This window comes from Festucalex cinctus, chromosome 8 (genome assembly GCF_051991245.1).
Source record: "Festucalex cinctus isolate MCC-2025b chromosome 8, RoL_Fcin_1.0, whole genome shotgun sequence".
Lineage (NCBI taxonomy): Eukaryota > Metazoa > Chordata > Actinopteri > Syngnathiformes > Syngnathidae > Festucalex > Festucalex cinctus.
The window spans coordinates 11,199,497-11,224,665 of NC_135418.1; the positions used below are offsets into that span (position 1 = coordinate 11,199,497).

The window sequence follows — 25,169 nt, forward strand, 5'->3', positions numbered from 1 at the left end:
AACCACTCAGTCTCTTCTTCTTGTCCCAGCCGACTGTCGCCAAGTCCCAATTTCACTCAAATCAGTAAATATTTGAGGCACCACGAGCAATACATTTGATGGATTAACTGCAACTCATGAGACCGATAAAGGAAAAGATTTGATGGCCAAAAAGAAAAACTCTGACAATGACCGATGCTCCTCCAACGTACTTCCTTAACTCAAAAATATGAACAACAAACACTTTTCTTATAAACACTGAAGACATAATGCGGTTTTAATATAATTTGCGCAAAAAAAATAGAAGAAGAAGATGATATAAATCTGTGAGCTGTGAAATTGTGTTGTCAGAAAATTTGTGCAATCTAAATGAGACCGATTGAGAAGGCGTTTGTGATTACAAAATGCATTAGCAGGTTCAGGCGAGTAGCTCTTATTGCAGTCCACAGATCGGGGTTGGACTAAATGTGGGTGGAGCTAAACGTTTGTCGGAAGCGGTCGAAACGGCCATTTTGATGAGGGTCAACAGAGGGTCGCTGTCACATGAGGTGCAGAATTAGCACCCAAACACAGACAAGACACGAGAGTTGGAAAACAGAGAGTCTTCATTTACAAAAATACAAAGTAACAACAGAGAGCAAGGCTGGATTCAGATGGTCTCAAAGAAATCACTTGATGGAGAAACCATGACTAGACCCTTGAGCGGGCTGGATGCAGAAAAACATCGATTGAGCGAGCAGGGCTGAATGAAAGGACGCAACCTCAAAGACATGGAAGAATATCTATTGTTTTTACTGGCTTATTATTTCAAAACTAGTTATTCACCAATGTGTTATATAATATGGAGGGATATACATTTGTGTGGTTTCACAGACATGTCTCAAAAGGAAACCATAACTATCATGTAGTCCTCAACAAAAATGAGTTCCACGCCCCTGGTCTAGCCACTGAGTTCAAAAGTTGTGGTCAAAAGATGCCCACCACATAGAAATGAATTTGATGGGTGCAGTACTACATGTCTCCAGCTGAAGGCGCACTCCCTGGATGACTCATATTTGGGTTTGGGTCAGTCGGTAGAAGGCACTTAAGGTTGAGAATTTGAAATTTTCGATTTTCAGTAAAGTGTATAAAAAGGGAGGCGGCACAGTGAAAGAGTGGTTAGTAGGGGTGTTAAAAAAAATCGATTCGGCGATATATCGCAATACTACATCGCGCGATTCTCGAATCGAATCAATAATCGGCAAAATCGATTTTTTTTTTTTTTTTTTTTTTTTTTTTTTTTAAGGATTCACACCTTAAGCATGGAAGAATGTTATATGAACGGAACGGAACAAGACTGAAATTTCAGATAAATAAATAATACATTTTCATATAAATCTTACACTCTACAAGCTTACTGATTAGTATTTTCTAAATTTGAATGAAAAAAAAAATCGCAACAATCGACTTATAAATTCGTATCGGGATTAATCGGTATCAAATCGAATCGTGACCTGTGAATCGTGATACGAATCGAATCGTCAGGTACTAGGCAATTCACACCCCTAGTGGTTAGCATGTCCGCCTCGCAGTATTGAGGACTCGGGTTCAATTCCAGGCTTCGGCCTTCCTGGGTGGAGCAGGTAGGTTAATTGGGTGCTCCGAATTATCCCTAGGTGTGCTTGTGTGGGTGGATGGTTGTTCGTCTCTGTGTGCCCTGCGATTGGCTGGCAACCGGTTCAGGCTGTACCCCGCCTGCTGCCCAAAGCCAGCTGGGATAGGCTCCAGCACCCCCGCAACCCTTGTGAGGAACAAGCGTTTCAGAAAATGGATTGATGGATGGATGTATAAAAAGGAAAAAAACATCATAAAATTGCACATCATTAAAGCCGCCAAGGAAATCAACAAAGAAAAAAAAAGCCACTTAGGGGTCGAGAATCCATGTGGGTGGAGTCAAACACTTCTCTCCGCCCCCACATAAGGCCACTAGTTAGCAGAACTTTTGGTATGTTTTTAATATATGTAAAGACACATTAAATGAGAAATTTTTCAGCATATTACACAGTATCTTGCTCTAGTTCCCTACAACTCAAGATGCTCTACTTGCATGTTGCAACTAACCAAAGAGATAATAATGACGAAAATACATCAAGGAGTATTTTCATTCTGAATGAGGCAAGCAAAGTGAGTTTATTCACATAAGTTAACCTAAAACTGACATTTGGTAAAAGAGGCCTTTTAAACTCATTATTACCATATCAGTAGAAGTCTTATCTGTAAATGTTTCATCCTGTTTTTTATTCATATTCTCCCCTTTATATTGCAGCAGCAGTCCCAGAAGACACATTTAGAAGCATTGTCTCAATAGGCGCTCTTGTGTTTACACATTACACGCTTTTTCATAACTCCATTTGCACACAAGTAGATAAGGATGCACTGTGAAACTAAAATAGAAAAACATTCCAGCAAAGACAAAGAGCTGCATTAATTAAAATGCAGCATGCATAATTAAAGTGGGCATAACCTCGCTTTAACTGCAGCTATGAGTAATGCAAATAGTTCAAAAACAAACCCTGAAGCTCTTTGCCACTCAGTCGGCCTGTTATCTTCAGCTGAGGCTTCAATTTGTGTTTTGTTACCTTTAAGTGCAGTTTCCCACTCAAAGGGTGTTGGAATTGTTTGGTTTCACTGTGAATTAATTTAGGGATGATGGAAGTGTGTGTGTTTATGTTGGTGGTGGTGGTGTGGGCTCTTTCTACAGGCGCAGGGTTAAACAGAGTCTCATGAGTTTTTTTTTTCCCATCCATCATTTTTTGGAGGAAAAGTGTTACTCTTACTTTTGGCCCTCCAGATCTGAGTGTTGATTAAAAAAGGATTATTGCTTTTTTTCACAGGAAAAAATCATTTTATCAGCAAACTCATGTGTAAAATTACTCCTGCCTTTTACAGTCACGTTATAGTTGCCTTTGAAGACCCGGAACCATTTGAGTGCATCAGCCACTGGAGTTTTATTGGTGGGGACAACATAAAGACAATACCGGAGTTTTCATTTGGTTTGGATCCATTTAGGATTATATTTGTATTGATTTAAAAGTTGTGTCATTTTTCATTTAATTCCAGTTATATAAACCACATTATCGCCATATTGATTGATAGAAATAAAAATGTGTTTTGTAGGTGCTACAAAACCTAACATTGAGCATATATTGTAAAGTCCAGAAGAGTGAAGTTGTAGGAACCCCATTAAAGGATTTCAGTCGATGAACTGTAAACTGTCTTAATATTCCTCAACTTTATGTTGAAAAAGTAAAGCAATTACCAACAAACGAAGTGTATTATTATAACATGTAAAAAAATACTTTCTATTCCATTCCATACATTCCAGCAACATTTTACCTATTACGGTCTTATTAAAGTCTGTTACAAGTATTTAGTAACCTCAAAATGACCTTCTTATATATATTGGGGTTGCAATTAACGTCAAGTTTCTGAGCTTTAGGATGCCTGTATTCTTAAAGCTGTCGAAAAAATGTGCTAGAGAAAAAAACTGTTTCACAATTTTAGTTTTAATCAGCAAAAAAAAATAAAAAAATCACTGAACACAATTTTTTTTTTTTTTTCCCCGAATTGTTCCCCGGTGTCGATCAATGTTTTCCAAAGTAAAGTCATATGGTTGCATATGTTTTACTTTTATACAACACAAAGATGAAAAGTGCTTTCATGGTGCGCTACAGAAATAAGGTAATATTTACTTTTGGGACGCTGAATTCCCGCAGAAATTTGCTATGCTGGTTTACAACACATGATGTAACCCGGGTTGATCGCCGATCGCTGGGGGGGCAGGGGTTATATTTCGCAATAATTTTCTTCATGTGACAGATGCATACTGTATGCCCACGTCAACCTCTGAAAATATATTTTAAAACATAATTGCACCAATAATTTGTATTACATTAATTGACTGAATGATGTCATCGTCATCCTCTCCGCTCACTACAGCTTAATGGCGCTAATTAAATTTTTGCACCTCTCGGTCCAAGCTCACTTTGCGATAATGTCATCTTTCACACAACAGTTACTAAACTGCCGTTTTCTTTCATCCAAAGAAAAATCCATTGCCATGTTTGGTAAATCCGGTGCAAATTTGCTCCCAGCTGTCAAACTTTGCAGGCGTGTTTGCGCTGGTATTATCATTAGAGCAATATCCTTCTTGAATAGGACAGGGAACAAGCTGCGGGTGCAGATGTGGAACAATTTTTGGCATGATGTCATACCCACAGACTGAGGGTGAGAGATTCGAACCCAAATCCAGTCTGAAAACTATTGACCAGAAGCTGGCAGAAGTACAGCTAAAGTGTTAATACGCTTATTAGATGATGTTCCAGCCATAAATGGACAAATAAAAAGGCTATTGCAAAGATATTTTCGGACAAAGTCCTCCATAGAGCAGCTTTAAGCCAACATTTGAAAGATCAAAAAGAACACTGCTCATTTTATAAACTCCTCATAATTTCCGAGGCTGTTTTCACAAGAGTCGTGCGTGTTCGTCCAATGAGCCGTGCTGAGCCACTTCATCATCAGACAACTGAGATGTGGGTGTGGGGCAAATTCAGAACTTACATTGTGTTGGCTGATTGTACACATGCTTGGCTGGATGTTGATGGATATTATTTTGCATGCTGCTCCCAGGCCTGCTGCGCGTGTAGCGTAAGAGACAGCGCCATGTTCCTTTTGAAATAGTTCAAGACGCATCATTCATCACCAGGTAGTGCAGCAGCAGCATTTCCATGTCTGCAAGTCACAGTGGGGTTATTGTTCACTTTTATATTGCAGCACCCTCACATTAAACAACAAACCACAGTGCTAGCTCCTTTTGAGGCTATTTACCGTCACAACATATCCATCCTATATTTAAAAAAAACAAAACAACTGTGCTGTAAAGCAGGTATAGCAGCAATCTATCATTGCATAGCCACAAGGAGTTGAAAGATGACAACCACACTCCTGCTGTTGTTTGCAGGCATGTTGTTATTGTAAGGCTGTAGTTTTTTATTTATTTATTTATTTATTTATTTTTTAGATTAATGCCCAATACAAACATTTTGGAAGCTGCTATCTTGAGACCTGCTGTTCCAATTTCATGTTAGAGCTTGCTTTGCACTTGTTTGTGAGTGTGTGTTTATGTGCGTTTCATAGGAAATTGTCAGCACTTTATTTCAGGCTGACTGTGGACATTTGATTTTTGGAAAGCATTACGCACAGGTATCAGAGACTCAAGCTTCTTTCAGTATAATGTGAAATACAAATATTTCCAAGTTACTTCACCACTATTATACTATACACAGGACTGTCAGAGAATATTGTGATAAAGTCCATTATTTTCTGTAATGCAATTAAATAAGCAAAAATGACATACATTCTGGATTCATTACAAATCAACTGAAATATTGCAAGCCTTTTATTGTTTTAATATTGCTGATTATAGCATTTATTTTTTTTACTTGGTCTGAGGAAATATTCTAATATTTTGAGATAGGATATTTTGCGTTTTCTTAAGCTGGAAGCCATAATCAGCAATATTAAAATAATAAAAGGCTTGCAAAATTTCAGTTGATTTGTAATGAATCCAGAATGTATGGCATTTTTGCTCATTTAATTGAATTACAGAAAATAAAGGACTTTATCACAATATTCTAATTTTCTGAGACAGTCATATATATATATATATATATATATATATATAGAGAGAGAGAGAGAGAGAGAGAGAGAGAGAGAGAGAGAGAGAGAGAGAGAGATCAGATGTCGTAGTCTGTAAAACACCCCGCCGAGACTTAGACGTCGAAATTCCATTAGACATCGTATAGATGTCTTTTGTTGTCATATTCATTTTTTTTTTTTTTGAAAACACACCAACGCAGCCACGTCAACCAATAGAAAATTTGTCATTTATAGTTTAAAATAACTTTACTTGAAACTCAAGGATCCCTCGTCGTACACAAGTCAACAGCAGAACCGAGGGTCTTCTTCTGGACAGATTTTAAATCCATCCACTTGTGTCATATACAACATCATCTAAATACAAACATTTTACACAACATCCTCAAGGCAGCTCTATTTTGCATGTATTATACTATATCAATCCTGGGAGAAATCGATTTTCACTCTGCTGGATATTTTTTGTCGCATGTCTAACGCACGCACACAAACACACACACACTCAAATTTTGCACATCACACACAGGGAGGGAAAGATGTCAATATGTGCTTGAGGGCAACTTGACAGTGCAAAGAAAACAGACTTGAATCTCTCAGATTTTTTTCCCCCCGCTTTTCCTGATATAATTTTTTTGCACAGCAATAAACATAATGTAGCTATGACAGCGATTGATAATGTCCATCTATCTAATTTAAAAACAGTGTTATTTTAAAAGTCAGCCGAGCATAATAAATAATTTTATATATATCATTTTTTTATTTCAATCATTTATTTCATTCATCTATAAAAGAAAAAAAAGACATTATAAAATATAAAACAATGTTCTTCATTATTGAATGAAGGTAAAATAACTAAAAAACAACAACATAAACAACAAAATAAATTCAAAAAATTAATAAAATTTTGACAGCTAGTCTCAGAATCATATCTGTACTCGGTTTACAATTTGATTTCTGACATTCGTAACGACAAAAATGACAATGGCATAATGTTCAATCCTAAACTCGTTCGTATTTCATTAATAAGATGGCTTTAGTCATTCTTTTAAATGTATTTTTTTGTATTTAATATTAACTGTTTTTTGCCATCAGTAAACCCCGTGGATAGCAGTGTTCCACTGTACTTAAAAGTCTCTATAATTCTCCTTTCTCTTTTCCTCTACTTGTTCCATTTCCCTCATATTAATTGAACATTTATATAAGTGACCTTGTACAATGTTGTTCAGTTCAATATAACTAGTAAAACAGTATTACCTGTTTGGCTGATGATTTTTTTGTTAGTAAAGTGAGTGAAATATGACACGTCGGCTATACATAAATGTATTGTTTTTTGTTTGTTGTTTACTGTGAGAACTGTTGAAAATATACACACAAACAAACAGCATTCATTTACAGTTTATAATGTGTTATGTGTGAAGTGTGCAGTTTAAATTAGAATCTCACTTTAATGGAACTTTTTTAATGTGAGTACATCAATTTTTCAAGGGCCTGCATCTGACAGCTGGACTAACAAACAAGCCTACTCCACATCTCTGAAATCAAAAGACAATTACCAGAGAATTGTGTCTGCTTGTCGTCTGATTGCAAAAACAAAAACAAAACCTAATTATTTTAATGACTGTCAACATTCCTTTGCACCACCAGACCCACATGAACAAAATAATTGACATAGTATCTTTCTGTAGCAGACGCCATCAAGCGCATCACAATTACAAGAGGTGAAACTCTAGAAAAAGCCTGTGAACTCAAAACAACTAACTTCACACTGGAACGAGCTTCAAAGTGTAACGAAAGCAGGCTGCCTTCTCACGAGTCGTGACTTGTTTTCAAAAGGTGATATTGGGTTTTCATTTGAGTGGGGGTGAGAACATGTCCTCAGAAGAGCTATCGCTTTTCATCGGCTCGAAATCCGGAGCCTGGTGCAAAAAAAAAAAAAAAAAAGCTCTGATCAGATGACCTTCTATTGGAAACCAAAAGGAGAAGATCTTGGAAAGATTCTCCATTGATAACAAGGAAAACTGATGTCTGAATATGAATATAATATTCCACATCATTTGGCTTGTAAAACATTCAGGGGTATATTCACTAAGAATGTGCTGCGTCCGGTAATAGCTCGAAATATTGCACCACAACTGCACCCGCAGTCTGCGCCCAGTTACCCACCTATTCACTAAGGATATTGCTCTAATCATATACCGGCGCAAACACGCCCACAAAACTGACAGCTTGGAGCAAATTTGCACCTGATTTACCACACATGGCAATGGATTTGCGCCAAGAACATGGTTGCTATAGTAACAGTTGCGAGAAAGATGACATTATCAGAAAGCGAGGTTGGCCCGAGAGTAAGCTTTTAGAGTGCCATTATACTGTAGAGCAGAAAGGACGACGACGTCATTCATGCGTAAAATACAAATTATTGGTGCGATCGTTTTTTAGAAATATATTTTCAGAGGTTGGCGTGGCCGTACAGTATGCATCTGGAACATAAAAATGATCGTTAAATGCCTCTCCGCCATTGCCGATCAGCCCGGGTTACGTTGTCCTAAACCAACATTATGGAATGCTTCCCCCTCTCTCTCTCTCTCTCTCTCTCTCTCTCCTCTCTGCGTGAACAGCCAGAGAGGGACGGTGCACCGTGCCATGCACTGCTGTCATGATCCCGGGATCGAGGTTGCGTCAGGTTAATACATGCTTTCCAAAAACATTATTTGCATCACGCAAACTCTGTGTGGCTATTTGCGCTGGCGTTAGTGAATTAGACACACTGTATATCAATGAGTCTCATTTGCATTGGGGTGGGCATATTTTGCGTCAAATGTATGTAAATTACCTAATTTACATTTGTGCAAATAACACCGGCGCATCATGGCGCAATCTGGTTGGCCGCGCACTTAGTGACGGATTTCCCCATCTGCGCGTGTTTAGTGAATTAGGCGTTCCCGGATTGCGCCATTTTTAATGGTTAGCGCCAGGAAAAGGCGACCCAAACCTTTAGTGCAGGGGTGTCAACATAAGGCCCGCAAAGGGGTTTAATCCGGCCCGCGAGATGATTTTGTAAAGTAAAAAAAAAAAAATTGTAACGTCAGACTAATTAATCAGTCAATCAAAATATATACAATTTGTAAACTTCACAAGCAGTCCTCAAATGAGCAATACAACTTGTATGGGGCAATCGTCCTGGATGTCATTATTTTACACACAACTTAAAGTTACGGTTTGTTTAAAATTATTATTATTATTATTTTTCATCATAGACCGACAAACGTGTTAACTACAACACAAATTCAATTACTGGTAACACAAAGAGATGTGACAAGGATTAGCATTCTTATAACTGCGCCACGCAATGCATTCTGGGAACAATATATATGCAAAACAGATCCAGGAATCAGTGTTGCCGCATTCCATTTGCATTTGTATTATTTTTTGGAACAATATGATGACAGTTGAGCTCCATAATTTAGGGCTGGCCCACAAATAGCGAAAATCTGCGTATAATTGACGGTAATTGTTTTTAAGTTATATAACATTATTTTACCGATGCGACCCACTTGGTAATATATTTTCCTCCATGCGACCCCTGAGCTAACATGAGTTTGACATAGTGAATAGGCACCTAATCTTGTCCTGTGAGCAGAGCAGCTACTGTAACTACAAGCTGCATTCATAAACATACATGATTATATGAATTTGGGAAGGGAAAAAAAGCACTCCACGATTTTTTTTTTGTCCCTAGTGTTTTAATTTGTACAGCAGTGTCTTCATTTTCAGTTCACAGTTTGAGTGTGTAGGCCCATGTAGGGTGTGGGGGTCACGTGAAGCGCCACAAGAACATGTGTATTCAGCTTGACTCCAACAGAAACAGACGTAAGCCTCCCAGTTCTTTGTTTAATCACCTCTCCAAGGGATACATAGCCCCACAGAGCCAAGTTAGCTTCAGGCAGGACACATTCACACACAAAATCATGTACACACTCACACACATACGTCAACCTGCAGTTACAAAAATCACCTTTTGCCCACGGGTTTAAACAAGACCTATATTTCTTGCGCTTGTTGTTGTGCATCTCTTTTTGAAACATTTTCTTCAGACCTACATTAAATAAACAAATGATTGCTTCTTTCAGTGTTGTTTTATTCAATTTCGACACTTAGTTATTACTTTGAATATAAAGGAATTGATTTGTTTTAAAAGGTAGCCAATACTGCGCTAAGGTCTTATGCTGAATTAAACGTCCAGCCCTGATTAGCCATCAGGCCCAGTAAAGCTTTCTCTGCTGGCCTAATCACCGTCAGTGTTTCCTGAAAAATCTGAAAAAAATTACTAGCGATTCTTTTAAGAAGGTGTCGATGTGTTTTGTGGACGTGGAGAAGGCGTTCCACTGTGTCTCTTGGGGAGTTCTATGGGGGGTCCTTAGGGAGTACGGTGTACTAAGTCTGGTCCGTATTGCTCGCAGTCACTAACTGGGTCAAATACCTACAGCAGGGGTGTCCAAACTTTTTCATTTAAGGACCATATACGAAAATCAGAAGAACGCAAGGGCCACATAATGTTATGAAGAGAAACTACGTTTTGTCCTAAAAATTGTACAAATAATTTATTTGTGCTTTTGCATATTTAGAAAAATGCTACAGTATATAAACCAATTTATTTGTAATATGGCAGTAGGGTTATTATAGTTTGGGAATTTTTCATTTTAGTTAGTGTTTATTTGTTTTCAGGGTGGTTCTGTGAAGTTTTTATTAGTTCAGTTCTTTAAAAAAAAAAATGCTTAGTTTTAGTTTAATTTGTTAGTTTCAGAATTAGTATTAGTTTTTTTTCCCCTCAAATGTGCACAATATTTAAAAAACACCATTGGAGCAACATCATCTGAAGGTGCTTTTCTATTGGCTGCTGCTAGATGACGTCACTTCTGTGTGACATACTTTCAAACGTCATTATTCCGGTTTAGATCAAAATAAATCTACTAAAAATCACATTTGAAATCATCCCCAAAGGCTCATGCATTAAATTAATTACCAAAGACTAAAATGAAGGACATGTTTGCTATAATTATAGTTAGTTTTGTAAACATACACTGTAGTTTCAGTTAGTTTTTGTTTTTTAAAAATCATTTTTGCTTTTTTTTTTTATTTCAGTAAAAATATTGTAATTTTAGTTTTAGTTTTAGTTTTTTCAATAGTAACCTTTAATGGCACCTCTTTTTCGATACTCTCCCTTCTTACTTTGACCATCTCCAAAGATTTTTGTTTTGTTTATTTTACTTGAACTGAGTCAAATGCCATTTTTAGCATATGTCGCGGGCCACTGAAAAATGGACGCCGGGCCGCAAATGGCCCCAGGGCCGTAGTTTGGACCTACAGAGTTCTCAATCTGTCACCGACAGACGCGTGTTTTGTTGACAAACAACAAATGTCAAACTGACGGATTTCCCACATCTCTTTGTCGGCCCTAAAATAGTGGTGATGAAACGATGACAGAAGTGTGGTTAAAATAAAATGACAGACCAACAAAAACAGTTTAGTTCGTCTTGAAAAATGACGGACTGGTGATGACGAAAGGATGCCCAGGGCAAGGTTGTAAGATTTACAACCTTATCAAGGACAAAGGAACTTTATATCATTGCACTGGACATGCCACAGTGGGGGTTGAGAGTCCCAAGATGCGTTCTCTACCGACCCCCCCCCCCCCTCCCCCCCAACTCCTCCGCCCCCAAAGACGTCCAACCCCCATCTATGGATTGAGAAGACTCAGTGACAGAAAAAAAAATAAAAAAAATTAAATAACCTTTCTAAACCTGACTATGTGTCTTATTTTGCAATAGAACTGAATTCTGAAATGTAGTGTTTGCCATTTTTGTATTTTTGATTCCATGAAGTTTCATGAAGAGGTTCATTTGAGTGACATATTCTCCATTTAACATTTGTGTTCACGTTTTGACATTTGTAATCTAGGTAACATTTCTTTTGATGTGTTCAACTGTACGTGTTTGCATTGATTGAATTTTGATTTTAAAATCTCGTTTAACATGGGATCCAAATTGAATTTGATGATTTTTAACAAAAAAAAACAAAAAACAAATTCAGTTTGTAAATTTCCAGCTTCTCTGAGACCTGAGACGCAGAGACCGCACCCCTGGAGCGGGTGGGGGTAAACACCGATATACGACCCGTGATCCACACCCGCTACTTCCTCTTTTTCCTCCCTCTTTTTGCACTCTTTATCGTCCCTCTCACCTTTGGCTCCCCTGCTCTGTGGGGGTCCCATCTTAATCTGGCACGGCTGCTAAAGCAAAACGGCTAACACACGGCTGACGAGACCACCAGGCCAGCACTCGACAACCTCATGGCGCCATCGCTCCGTCCTGTCATGTGCTGAAGGTTGATCCCAAAGCGCAGACACAAATAAGATTTTAACTATTTATTCACCTCGAGACGTGGAACAAACTTGACTAGATGAGAAACAAAGAGAGTTGCACAGAGGAACAGAGAGCAATAATCCAGCAAACACACACACTTCTCAGAACGCTATTACAGACAGTGAATCGATCTGATTGGTTGTCACTAAGTAAAGGATTAAAGCTTGACATCGCATAGGTCGTCGCATTGCGTCGTTCCAGTTGAAACTAGATGATGGTTCCATCAGTTCAAAACAGACACTTGACCTCACGGTCATGAACCCAACTTAACAGGTCATGAACTCAAACTTAACAGGCCCAGCTGAACAACGAACACACAAAATCCCTTCCTATACATATACATATATATATATATATATATATATATATATATATATATATATATATATATATATATATATATATATATATATATATATATATACATACACATATATATATATATATAGCTGCCGCGCTATTCAAGACTTACTTTCTGTATGTACCAGAAGGGCTGAGCTCTCTGGTATCTGTAAATTAATAATCACTTACATTTTCTATTTTGTTCTTTAGATCCGTTCTTCAGCTGTGACCCTGAATGAAATCATGTTTGGATACTTCCCTGCAGCTAATTAATCCCTTCATATGCCACAAAGCAAGCTTTTCAAGGAAATAAGAGCAAGGTCCTTTACGTCTCTTTAGCAGTAGTTCTTCATGAGTTCTCAAAGTGTTCAAATGTTTTACAATTTAGGAATTCATCACCTATGCACAACAGTCCCAAGGGTGGTTTGCAGCTGCAGAATACCAAAAGAGCTCTTAAAAATGTGATGTTTCCAATGATGTTCAATACGCATTCATTGAGTCACTCTAGCATATTCAGGAAATACACAAAATGCCGTCCACATACAGTACCTTTTCTTGAATTATTCACAAACTTAATCTACAATTCTCATTCTCATTCTGCGAGTTGCAGTGAACCTTCTTCACATTGAAGAAATAAAACCTTTACTCTGCATCTTGAAGTCTACTAACAAGAACATTACTTGCATGTTTTGCCATAAGCAGCATTCCTGAGTTTGGTTTGACGAAATGAAGCTCCACCTTCTTAAGTCAGAACTTCGAACCACAAACGTGTGAGAGATGACACTCATCTTTCTTCATCACACACATAACAAGTTTGTTTCTACCTTAGCCCATTTCGTTTCGTAATCAGCAGGAGAAGATGAGTTGGTTTCACCCACATCACAATTTTTAGACATTTCGTCATCGCTTCTACTTCTAAACTGAAATAATCTTGGTCATCTTTTCTCTCTTTTGTGATACTCTTGGTAGTTACCAGACAAACACTTTGTTCTGCTCTGCTCTGTAAAAAAAAAAAAAAAAACTCAGTTCTTACCTGACTTTTCGGGTGTATTTGTTGACTGAGCCTTCAAGTCATCCGGCTTTGTATGTACCCATAATCAGGCATCCTCCCACCTTTGCAGCCAAAACAGAGCACAATTCCCCCAAGGGTTAAGAATTTTGCAAGCAGGCATCCAAATGCAGAAAAAAGTAACCCTCAAATGAAATGTTGCTTCACCAAATCCCATGTGGCTCCAGTGTCACAAAATCAAAACACAGAGAATAAAATGATGGCGGGTGTTTTCCCCCAGAACATCTCATCTACAAATAACATATACAAAATGGTTGCTTACAAATACATGCCACACACCTGCTCCCTCAGCATTAGAATAACAAAAAGAGCAGTGTTGTAAAAACGAAAACGACAGCAATATCTAAAGTGACTATTAACCTGCACAGAAGTAATAAATGGATGAACATTAGTGCCAAAAACTGGATTGCAACAAAATATATTAATGACTTTTAAAGCGGATCTGCACTCAGTGTCTCCTTTTTGTATATTTTCTTTGCTGTTATTTGATTGTATATGCTTTACGTTGGACTAAACTGAACATTCATTATCAGTTGCTGTAAAACGCATGAATATTGATATGCACATAAAGTTTTTTATTTATTTTTTTGTGCCACATACATGCAAAACACAATTGTCTCGCTAACCTACTTTTTACTTGGGCTCTATAAGAAATTAGTTAGTTAGGATATGGAATCATGGTCATGATTGACTTTTTTTCTTTTACACCAGTTTTGCTGTTGATAGGTCTCCTTTAAGTAACATTGTCATAAAGCCTTGATCATCCATTCAATCGTTTTGATCCAGATGTTTCAATGCCGATGTTGCGGCAATATAACAAATGATAGTGTTTCTGAGATTTATACTGATGGGGTTTGTTTCTCTAAAATCAGTATAATCCAGCTGAGATTGGGTTAACACCTCATTCAAGCACTTTCAATACAATCTGAATGCAATTACCCGAAATGAAGGGAGTCCTAATTGCACCGCAGTAGTTTTATCTTTGTGTACCTAACGAGTGAGGAGCGAGCTCATATGCCAATGATAAATAACAGTGTGGGCAGGATGAAGAGGATGTTCGCACCGTTGGCATACCAAGCAGATGCTGATCAGCATAAGCTTTCGCTTTCCTGCGTAGACCTTTGATGATGAATGCCAGGCGCCGCTCTGCTGATGGAAACGTCTGCTTCCTGCTCAGCAGACCAGCAAAGACACTCAATGGAATATAAAAATCATTATATCAGAGAATGATGAATAAATTATTTTTCAAGTGTTGCCTGGCAAAAATAGTGTTGCGGCAAACATTAAAGTGATTGTTCAATATGAATTTTGCCTGACTGAAGGTTCTTTTTTGTTACTGCTGCTCTGTCGCCACAATTAGGTATACCAACCTTATCTAAAGAGGTCCAAAACATGCAGTTTGAGAGTGTATATAATTACCTATACGTATTAGCGCTCTGCACAAATTGATGGTGACTGTTGTCACATATGGCCAAGTGTCACAGGAATGTTTGAATGGCAACACGTGTGTATGTACTGTACATATGAAGCAGTGGCGATCCGCCATAGTAAGCTATTAGGCGGCGCTTGCCCGAACTCTTCAAAATAAAATCATTGAAAAAATTTCTGTCAGTGTCCTCTAAAAAATCAATACCGTGGTTCTACTGTTTTGGTCTTAAATTCCTGTATATTTTGTCCTGTTTTTCTCACGGGGAGTGGAGAAGTCGACAGTTGGTTTCGCGCATAAACAATGAGAAATCAATTGTGTTAGTTCCGTGAACGTTGTTTCTGGTACGTGCCGCTTTTGAACAGCAAAAAAGCTGTCGGTCACGCAGCCTATCTGACAATGTGCATGCGCAAAATTGGCTTACTTGGCTTGTTCTGTGGTCAACAGTCATTGGTTCAGTTCAAGTTCATTGCCGAATCCCAATGAGTGCCCTTTTCCAGGAGAACTTTTGAGGAAAGAATGTGTAACGAACTAAGTGGGGTTGCCATTTAGGTTGAGCGATATGATGCCTGATTGTTAGTGAACGTAACACAGGTCTCACGAGAGGGAGGGAGGGTAGGAGGAGTGCAGTTCAGTTAACGTTGTTTGTTGTACTTTTTTTCCTGCTAGCATCGAGAGCTGTTGTACTATGCTGGTTATATTGTAACTAGCACTGGCTAGCAGTCAATGGCTTTGCCACAAGCCAGTTCCGTATACTGTAAATTCCAACGAATTGGCAAATTGTGATTTTGTCATTTCATACACCACGGAACTGGTTACATTACAGTGTGCGCGTATCAACTTGCGTCAGTCCTGAATATTTCTGCTTTAATTTTATACTTACACAGCGGTATAAAATAATATTTAATATTGAAATTAATAATAAAAATACCCCAAAAAAATTTTCCCTTGCGCCCTTACGGGCGCTCACACATGTGAGTCTTCAGAATGTCCACTACAAAAAGTCACCGCTCGGCACTGATATGAAGGAAGCGCACAGCGTCATGTGAAAGTGTATCAATGATTTTGTCATTATTAGATTCTTCACACTGTCCTAGCACAAATGGAGTTTGCAAACTTGAATGCTGAATCGGAGAGATAATCCGTCCTTGGTTAACTTAAGCCTTAGCGCTAGCTAGCTAGTAGACATGCACAAAATAGATGGATGACATGGATGGATTTAAAACTTTATCAAAAGTAACAACTCTGTTAAATTTGGCAGCTTAATGATGCATTCAGATGAATGGATGACGGAAAAGTGAAGTTTCTTTAGCCAAATATGGCGTGTTTATTGCAGAGCTCAACAAAGCATGTCTGCACTCAACAGCCGTCAGGCTCAAAGTAAAGAGAAGATAAAAGAACAAAGAAAGATAAAAGAAAAGTGTTTGAGCGCCTCACAGTGGCACAAGCATAACATTACACATCAAACAGACACTGAGGACATAATCTCTCAACAAACTCACCCTGGGTTTTGCTATTGGGTGTGTATATTGTGTGGCGAGGGTTCCTGGAGTTTAGCGTAAGTTATTTTAAACTAAAAAGGAAAACCTGCGTTAGCATGTCGCGCGCATACCGGAAAAGTCTTGGGTACACTACACTCCGATATGTTTTCCATAAATATACAAATATTTTTTCAGGCTAGTACCGCCAACCAGCGCAAAACATTTTGGATGAACAAAACAAAACAGTGCTGTGCCATCAATGTCTGGTTTTAACTTGGGAAATGGTTTTAATTTTGACCAATACACTATGTATTGGTCAAAATATAAAAGCAAAAAAGTAATTATCTTAATGGTAAATAAATACACTAATTGGGATCATGGTACAGGTTGGTTTTCAAAAGAAATAATTCAATTAACTGAATAAAAGTAGAAACTGAAAAAAAATCAAGCTGGTTTCTTGCATTGATGCTACTTTTTAAATATATTTTAAAATCACAAGTACCCCCCTGATGTGTCTTCACGTGCTCCCAGAGGTACGCGCACCCCGATTTGATGTCAATAAAACGCTTTATAAGTGCACCCCATTTACCAACATGATCAAATTGAATGATTCATTTTTTTGGTCCATTGTTTTAACTGGGCAGGAACGCACCGGTACACAGCTTCTGCACTTCTAAAAATATCCCTTGAGCATTCAGGTACTTCTCAACGTCCAAAGAATGTACACCTGATTCTAAAGATTCCGATAATTATCAGGCCTCTGCAGAGCTTGCTAATGAGCTGATTATATGAATCAGGTATGTTTGCAGGACGGAAACATCTAAAACCTTACAGGACTCAAGCCCGTGTGGACCAGGATTGGGGAAGCCTACTATAAATTGTCCATCCATCCATCCATCCATTTTCTTGACCGCTTATTCCTCACAAGGGTCGCGGGGGGTGCTGGCGCCTATCTCAGCTGGCTCTGGGCAGCAGGCGGGGGACACCCTGGACTAGTTGCCAGCCAATCGCAGGGCACACAGAGACAAAGAACCATCCAAACTCACAAGCACACCTAGGGACAATTCAGAGCGCCCAATCAACCTTCCATGCATGTCTTTGGAATGTGGGAGGAGACCGGAGTACCCGGAGAAGACCCACGCAGGCATGGGGAGAACATGCAAACTCCACCCAGGAATGGCCAGAGCCTGGACTCAAACCGGAGTCCTCAGAACTTGGAGGCAACGTGCTAACCATTCAGCCACCGTGCCGCCTGTGTACACATATATATATATACACATATATATATATATATATATATATATATATATATATATATATATATATATATATAGCTATATATATATATATTAGGGGTGTTAAAAATCGATTCGGCGATATATCGCGATACTACATCGCGCGATTCTCGAATCGATTCAATAATCGGCAGAATCGATTTTTTTTTTTTTTTTTTTTAGGATTCACACCTTGAGCATGGAAGAATGTTATATGAACGGAACATTAACATTAAGCCTTAATATTTTATTTTAATGCTGTTCAAACATGAAACAGATTACAACCTCTATAAGACTGCCATTTCAGATAAATAAATAATACATTTTCATATAAATCTTACACTCTACAAGCTTACTGATTAGTATTTTCTAAATTTGAATGAAAAAAAATCGCAACAATCGACTTATAAATTCGTATCGGGATTAATCGGTATCGAATCGAATCGTGACCTGTGAATCGTGATACGAATCGAATCGTCAGGTACTAGGCAATTCACACCCCTAATATATATATATATATATATATATATATATATATATATATATATATATATATATACACACGCACACACACACACACACGTAATGCAGCATATGCAATGTAATTTATATGTATTCATTTGCATATGTATGAATGCGGTGATGCTTAATATTTCATAGTTGTGTTGCATACCGTACTTGTCTGTTATTAGAAGGCAGCGGAGGTGCTTTTCATTTTCTTTCAATTCTTTGCTGTTACCACATATTGAGTGCAGGCTTTGAGCAGAACAAAGTGGTACATGATACAATGACAATGACTCGAATCCTTATAGCTGACAGGGGGTAAAAAGTTATAAATGGAATGAAACTGAAGCACAGAGTAGTGAATTATTTAGTGTGGGCGCTGGAGCAAAGATCTGACTGCTTGCTCATTTTAGAAGATTAACAGTTGTGGCAAATCACTCGGTTGTCAATCTTCACAGTTCTGAGCTAAAGGACTATGAATAAATTGGGTTTCATTTCTCTACTGGGAACTATTTGTCCCTGTTTCTTTTTTTTTCTGTGGACAGTACATCTAAAGATTTTTTTTTTAAAGGATGGATTTCTTATCCGACAGAATTGATGGCCCTGTGTTTGTGTTTGGCTCCGTGTCCTTATCTCATTCATTCGTATTCAAAGACAACGTTCTGAAACAGTGCTCTCTCAGTGGGGAGTCATACATTTTGTACAACATAGACACCCTCATTCTATCGTGACATAGTTCTTTATAATGCCTCATACTAGGGATAGACCGATAATCGGCCGGGGCCGATTATCGGCGCCGATATTTGGCATTTTGACAAATATCGGCATCGGCCATTTTTTGAATCTGAAGGCCGATAAAGCTCACTGAGCAGGGGATACTTGCGAACGTAGCGAATTTGGGGTTTTCATCAGGATTTGTAAGATGTTCGCAGTCAGTTTTTATTTGTCGTAAACACATTTGGAACATATTCACACAATTTTTCACCGCGAAAATCTTTTTGAAACGTTTTTACGAACCCTAACAAAAACCCCAAATGAGCTACATTCACATGAATTTGTTACTCAGTGAGAAATTATATATAGTTTGAAAGAATTCCCCCCCCTCCCCATTTTATTGCAAATGAATATCGGCTTGAAATATCGGTTATCGGCCGACTTGACTACAAATAATCTGTATCGGTATCGGCCTTGAAAAAACCATATCGGTCTATCACTACCTCATACTCAACTTTAACATCTTTTGCAGTTTGCTCATGTGAACCATTAATTTCATGCTTGCTTCTTTTTTTCCCCTCCTTGGCCCCACTTTACTCCTTACTGTCACACTTTTTACAGCCTGCCATTTACCACAGGAGCCCATATACCCAATGAAGACACCTTCACAGTCATTAATCTGCCACTGGCCACAGCCTTGCCTCACGGCCACAGATATATGAGCCAAGGAGAACAGGAACCGCAACCTCTTCCACCTTTCTAGGTGGCATATGACAAGTTGGGTCAAACCATTCTGGTATGGCGGAAATGCTGGGTTTTTAGGACACGGAAATTCAATTGCCTACTGAATATAACTTTCATTTGATGAACTTGTTTGTTTGTTTGTTTGTTTGTTTTAAAAATATTTGCATATACTTTTTAAATATATTTTAAAATGGCATGTACCCCCTGGAGTGCCTCCACGTACCCCCATTTGAGAATCACTGTCCTACACAATATTAAGTGAAATAGTCTTTTTTAATTCAAGTTGACAGCAGATTGTTTGCTCACCTTGCAATAAAATAATTATTAAAAATAATTAACACAAAAAAAAAAAAACTGTAATTGGCTGTCAACCAGTTCAGGGTGTACCCCGCCGACTGCCCAATGCCAGCTAAGATAGGCTCCAGCACCCCCCACGACCCTTGTGAGGAATATGCGGTCAAGAAAATGGATGGATGGGGCAAAAAAAAAAAAAAAAGCTTCAATCAAGTATCTTTTGTCAGGGTTCAAATGTTTTTTTTTCTTCGTGTGGGAGTTCATTGATTTTATAGATTAGTTTTTGTGCATACTGTACATGTAGAAAGAAAGAAAAAAAAAAGAAAGAAAGAAAGAAAGAAAGAAAGAAAGAAAGAAAGAAAGAAAGAAAGAAAGAGAAAGAAAGATGTTATCCACGCTTTAGGTTTTGTGGCTCTAGTCTTGTTTGTTGTTATGTTTCTCTGTGGTAACGTTTTTATTATTGGGCCCCCACTAGCTAACCATTTAGCCTAGCATGCTGCTGCTAGGCTGATTTGTGTGATATATATATATATATATATATATATATATATATATATATATATATATATATATATATATATATATATATATATATATTAGGGGTGTGAATTGCCTAGTACCTGACGATTCGATTCGTATCACGATTCACAGGTCACGATTCGATTCGATACCGATTAATCCCGATACGAATTTATAAGTCGATTGTTGCGATTTTCCATCCATCCATCCATTTTCTTGACCGCTTATTCCTCACAAGGGTCGCGGGGGCTGATGGCGCCTATCTCAGCTGGCTCTGGGCAGTAGGCGGGGGACACCCTGGACTGGTTGCCAACCAATCGCAGGGCACACAGAGACGAACAACCATCCACACTCACACGCACACCTAGGGACAATTCAGAGCGCCCAATTAACCTGCCATGCATGTCTTTGGAATGTGGGAGGAGACCGGAGTACCCGGAGAAGACCCACGCATGCACGGGGAGAACATGCAAACTCCACCCAGGAAAGTCCGAGCCTGGACTCGAACCGGAGACCTCAGAACTGGGAAGCGGACGTGCTAACCACTCGACTACCGTGCCGCCCCTGTTGCGATTTTTTTTCATTCAAATTTAGAAAATACTAATCAGTAAGCTTGTAGAGTGTAAGATTGATATGAAAATGTATTATTTATTTATCTGAAATTTCAGTCTTATAGAGGTTGTAATCTGTTTCATGTTTGAACAGCATTAAAATAAAATATTAAGGCTTAATGTTCCGTTCATATAACATTCTTCCATGCTCAAGGTGTGAATCCCAACCCGAAGTCAGACGTTTTGTTGAATATTTTTCCATTAAAAATGGAAGTTTAAAAATCGATTCACACACACAAAAAAAAAAAAAAAAGGCCATGATGATAAGACGTTGAATCGGTAAGACTACCGAATGAACAATTCTGAGCTCTTAAAAAAAAAAAAAAAAAAAAATTGAATCGATTCGAGAATCGTACGATGTAGTATCGCGATATATCGCCGAATCGATTTTTTTAAACACCCCTAATATATATATATATATATTTATTTTTTTAAGTAAATATTCACATCAGATCAGAACTTACCATACAAACAAGCTCTTTTATGACTTTTGATGATTTAATTATTTAAGCTTCTAGTATACAGATATACAGAGCTTGATCAAAATTGACAACCTGAACAGATGAAACATCATCTACCACAACATTTATATCTATTTATTTATTTATTTATTTATTGATCTTATTTATAACAGTTTTCTCTGTTCAGGGTCACAGAGAGGTGGAGCCTGTACCAAACGACTTAAAGTGTGATAGACGGACACCCATTCACACAAATTTTCACACCACATTTACAGTCTTCAGTGAACCTCACACACTGTACATGTTTTTGGATTTCATCAAGAGGCTAGAAAGAGGACCCATACCAAAGGATCAAACCTGAGAACTGGGGCAACAGTGCAAACATCAAAGCCATTCATCTTTTTTTTTTCTGAACAATTATCTTGTTCAGAGTTTCAGGTTGAAAGAGCCTCTCTCAGCTGCCATAATGCAAGGTCGAAGTACTTCCTGGACTGGTTGTTGGGCGATAATGACAATGAACATAAGGAGGTTCGTTTGTGGCTTCTTGTACAGGTTCAGGTGATTAAACCACCAATACCCCAAATTGTCTCCTTGTCGTTATCCACCAAACTTGAAACACACCAGTTCAATGAGTGAGTCAAACGCTCAAAGTGCAATTATTCAAGCAGGGCATCTGTCTCACACAAACTAGGACAAGCGCCGAGAATGAACAGACTTTTTAAATCTGTTCCACACACGCAGCAAATTGGCTGGAAATGAAAAGTAATGAGCAATTACCTTCCTGACGAACTTCTATTACGGCCAGTTTTCCCAAAAGTGTTCAGTAAATCCTGATTTTATCCTGTTTGATTCATCTGAATTGAAAAAGAAACTTGCTTAATTTCGTATTGGCATCGGCAGCAGCCAAAGAGAGCCAAACCATCTCCAAGTCACTCTGGAAAGGCTGTGAATGCAGAAGTTACATATTTTCTAAAAAATCAAACAGGCAGGTTTGGCTTAATTTTTAAAACACACAAAAAAAAAGGTATTCACGTTGCTTCTATTACAACCCTCCCTATCCATTTTCCTGCCAGGTCAATAGTTACCCTTTAGAAAGTACTTGTTGCCCTCTGTTTGAACTGACTGCTTGCTACTAATTGAATCTTGCATTCCCGGCTGTGTGACGCCACATCAAAGACCCTGCAGCAGCGGACAGTAATCACTTAATGTGTTCACAAAGAGAAATATCTAACTAACTAATCAATTATTTACTGACCCGCTCAGCTATGAATGATGGCGGTGCATTAAAGAATAAGCATGCTGGAATGATTGAATTCTATGACGCAAATGTAAAAAATGAAATAAAATAAAAATAAATAACAAATAATAGCAGATATCCCTAAAAGATTAGGGTTGTGTTTTGTTTTGTTTTGTTTTAACAGGGCACTGTTTTACAGTGGGTGTACATATCTAGAAGTTATTGATAATTTCACATTTGCCTACCTGACAGGGTTCGAATCTTGGTCTAACTCGCGTGGGTTTTGGCCTTGTACTTCAACTTCCTTCCACATCCCAGAAATAGCCATATTACGTTTATAAGACTGTGATTGACGGACGACCAGTCCAGGGTACCTCTTACCAAAAGTCAGCTGGGATATCATCTCACTCGCAACTCTCACAAACACAAACGGTACAGAAAATGAGCACGTACATGAAAATGTGCAAACAAAACTAACAGACCGCTACCGCCACCTACAGATCAGAACGTAAAATGATGCTCTTTATGAGCTGTATCAGGTACACATTTCTGTTGATTCAAAACTCACTTGTGATACCTCGTCAACACTTGTTTTTTCATTTATAGGACATTTGTCACAGCAAAACAGTAAGAAATAAGAGAAAAACAGGCGCAGTAACATTAATTAAGGCACATTCAATATTAATAGTGGGAGCATGAAATAATATACACTGAATAGTTATCATTTTTGCATAAATAAACAGTCCCATTTTTTTAAATTATTATTATTTTCTGATTATCTTCTACTTGTACTATAGTGGCTGTTGTGGATGGTTATTATAGTATTGCTAAACACCAAATCTCATGGTGGCTGTTGGCCAAGGACGGTAAACTGAACATTATGACACGTTTCAATGCAATCTAATGAGTTGAATTGCAAGTTTTTATGCTTTTAGAAGATAATGATGTCACCAAAATCGTAGATTGAATCTGGGCTTCGGCCTACCTGGGTAGAGTGTGCATGTGTGCCTGTGCCTTGGGAGGTTTTCCGTTTTAAGAAGGCCCTTCCACAGGCTTAAAAGGGGGGCAGATGAAATGCAGTAAATAGTCTTGAACGGTGCCCTTGGTGACAATCGTTGGCAAGTATTACCATAATGAGTATTTACAGTACATATCCGGTACATATAAGTCATTTTGACTACATCAATGCCACAGCCACATGGGATGTGGCAAAGTGAAGCGATTTGTGAAGATGCCTCATTCACTTGCTCCATCAAGCCAGAACTCCTTGGATTAATACCATACCATTACTTTTGATTGTATTTATGTCATTGTAACTCAAATGTATTATTATCATTTCCCCAATTTACGGTTAATGTTTGCATTCAATGTGTGGATGCACTGACACATCGCTTCAAACGGGCCACTCAGTCCAACAGGTGTCTGCAGCAAAAAGAAAAGAAAAGAAAAGAAAAGAAAAGAAAAGAAAAGAAAAGAAAAGAAAAGAAAAGAAAAGAAAAGAAAAGAAAAGAAAAGAAAAGAAAGAAAGACCATCTTTAATTTGATGTCATATACATTTTCCAACAAGAATTTCACCTTTGACCATAATCCACTTGACATCTAGTGATGCATTTTTTGGGGGGGAAATGCTTTTAAAAGAATGTAATGATGACTTCATTGGCAGGCTGCATTTAGAAAACATGCTTAAAGTTTTGCTTGTAGCAGGCAGTGGTGCTGCACTGCTAAATTCATTGCATCATAGTGAGTGCTCGTTTCTAATACTGTATCTCGGTTACATCACTCAGCTATTTTTACATATCTATTCTTCATCAAAGGTAAAAATAACACAGAAGATAACAAAAGTAACAGTGATAATAAACCACTACTTGATAATAATATGAAATAAATACTCAGAGATCATTAAAAAAAATTTAAAAAAGTAAAATTCAACCCATATCCAAAAAGCCAACAATAACAAAACACAAGTTCCGAACAATAGTAAATATAAATATGTCCGCAGCAGTCCTCATCACCAAGTGGTTGTCTACCCCCTCCATTCCCTCTGTATACTGTAAATACCTGACTTTTGTATTTAGTTTTAAATTGATTTACATTTGTACATTGTTTTAAGTTCTCACATAGCCTGTTCCATAATTTCACCCCACAGAATGACGTACAGAATCTTCTCCTGTTTGTACGAATAATAATCCTTCTTCATTTCTAACCACCGTTTTTCTCTCTAAACATTTTTTTAATGTTTTGTGGTAACATTATTTTAAATTATATACATATATGATGTCTGAAAACTCACGATATCAACAAATTTTAAGAGTTGAACTTGTGTAATCATTACCCCAATTCTCAACGCAGTAACTAAAATATGGCAGAAATATGGAACAGTACAAGATGCGGAATGAGT

The 25,169-nt window shown here is 37.9% G+C and overlaps 1 protein-coding gene across 1 annotated transcript in view; it reads right to left on the reverse strand.

Annotated features, from left to right (window-relative positions):
* LOC144023594 (uncharacterized) overlaps positions 1-23,243 on the reverse strand; it is a 158,340-nt gene extending 135,097 nt beyond the window's left edge. Inside the window, exons 1-4 of the mRNA XM_077529232.1 lie at positions 23,017-23,243; positions 22,312-22,477; positions 13,471-13,550; positions 4,579-4,749 (exon numbers count right to left, since the gene is read on the reverse strand). The gene's annotated coding sequence lies outside the window, so the exon portion shown is untranslated. The remainder of the gene's footprint in view (positions 1-4,578; positions 4,750-13,470; positions 13,551-22,311; positions 22,478-23,016) is intronic.
* Between the last annotated feature and the right edge of the window lie 1,926 nt (positions 23,244-25,169).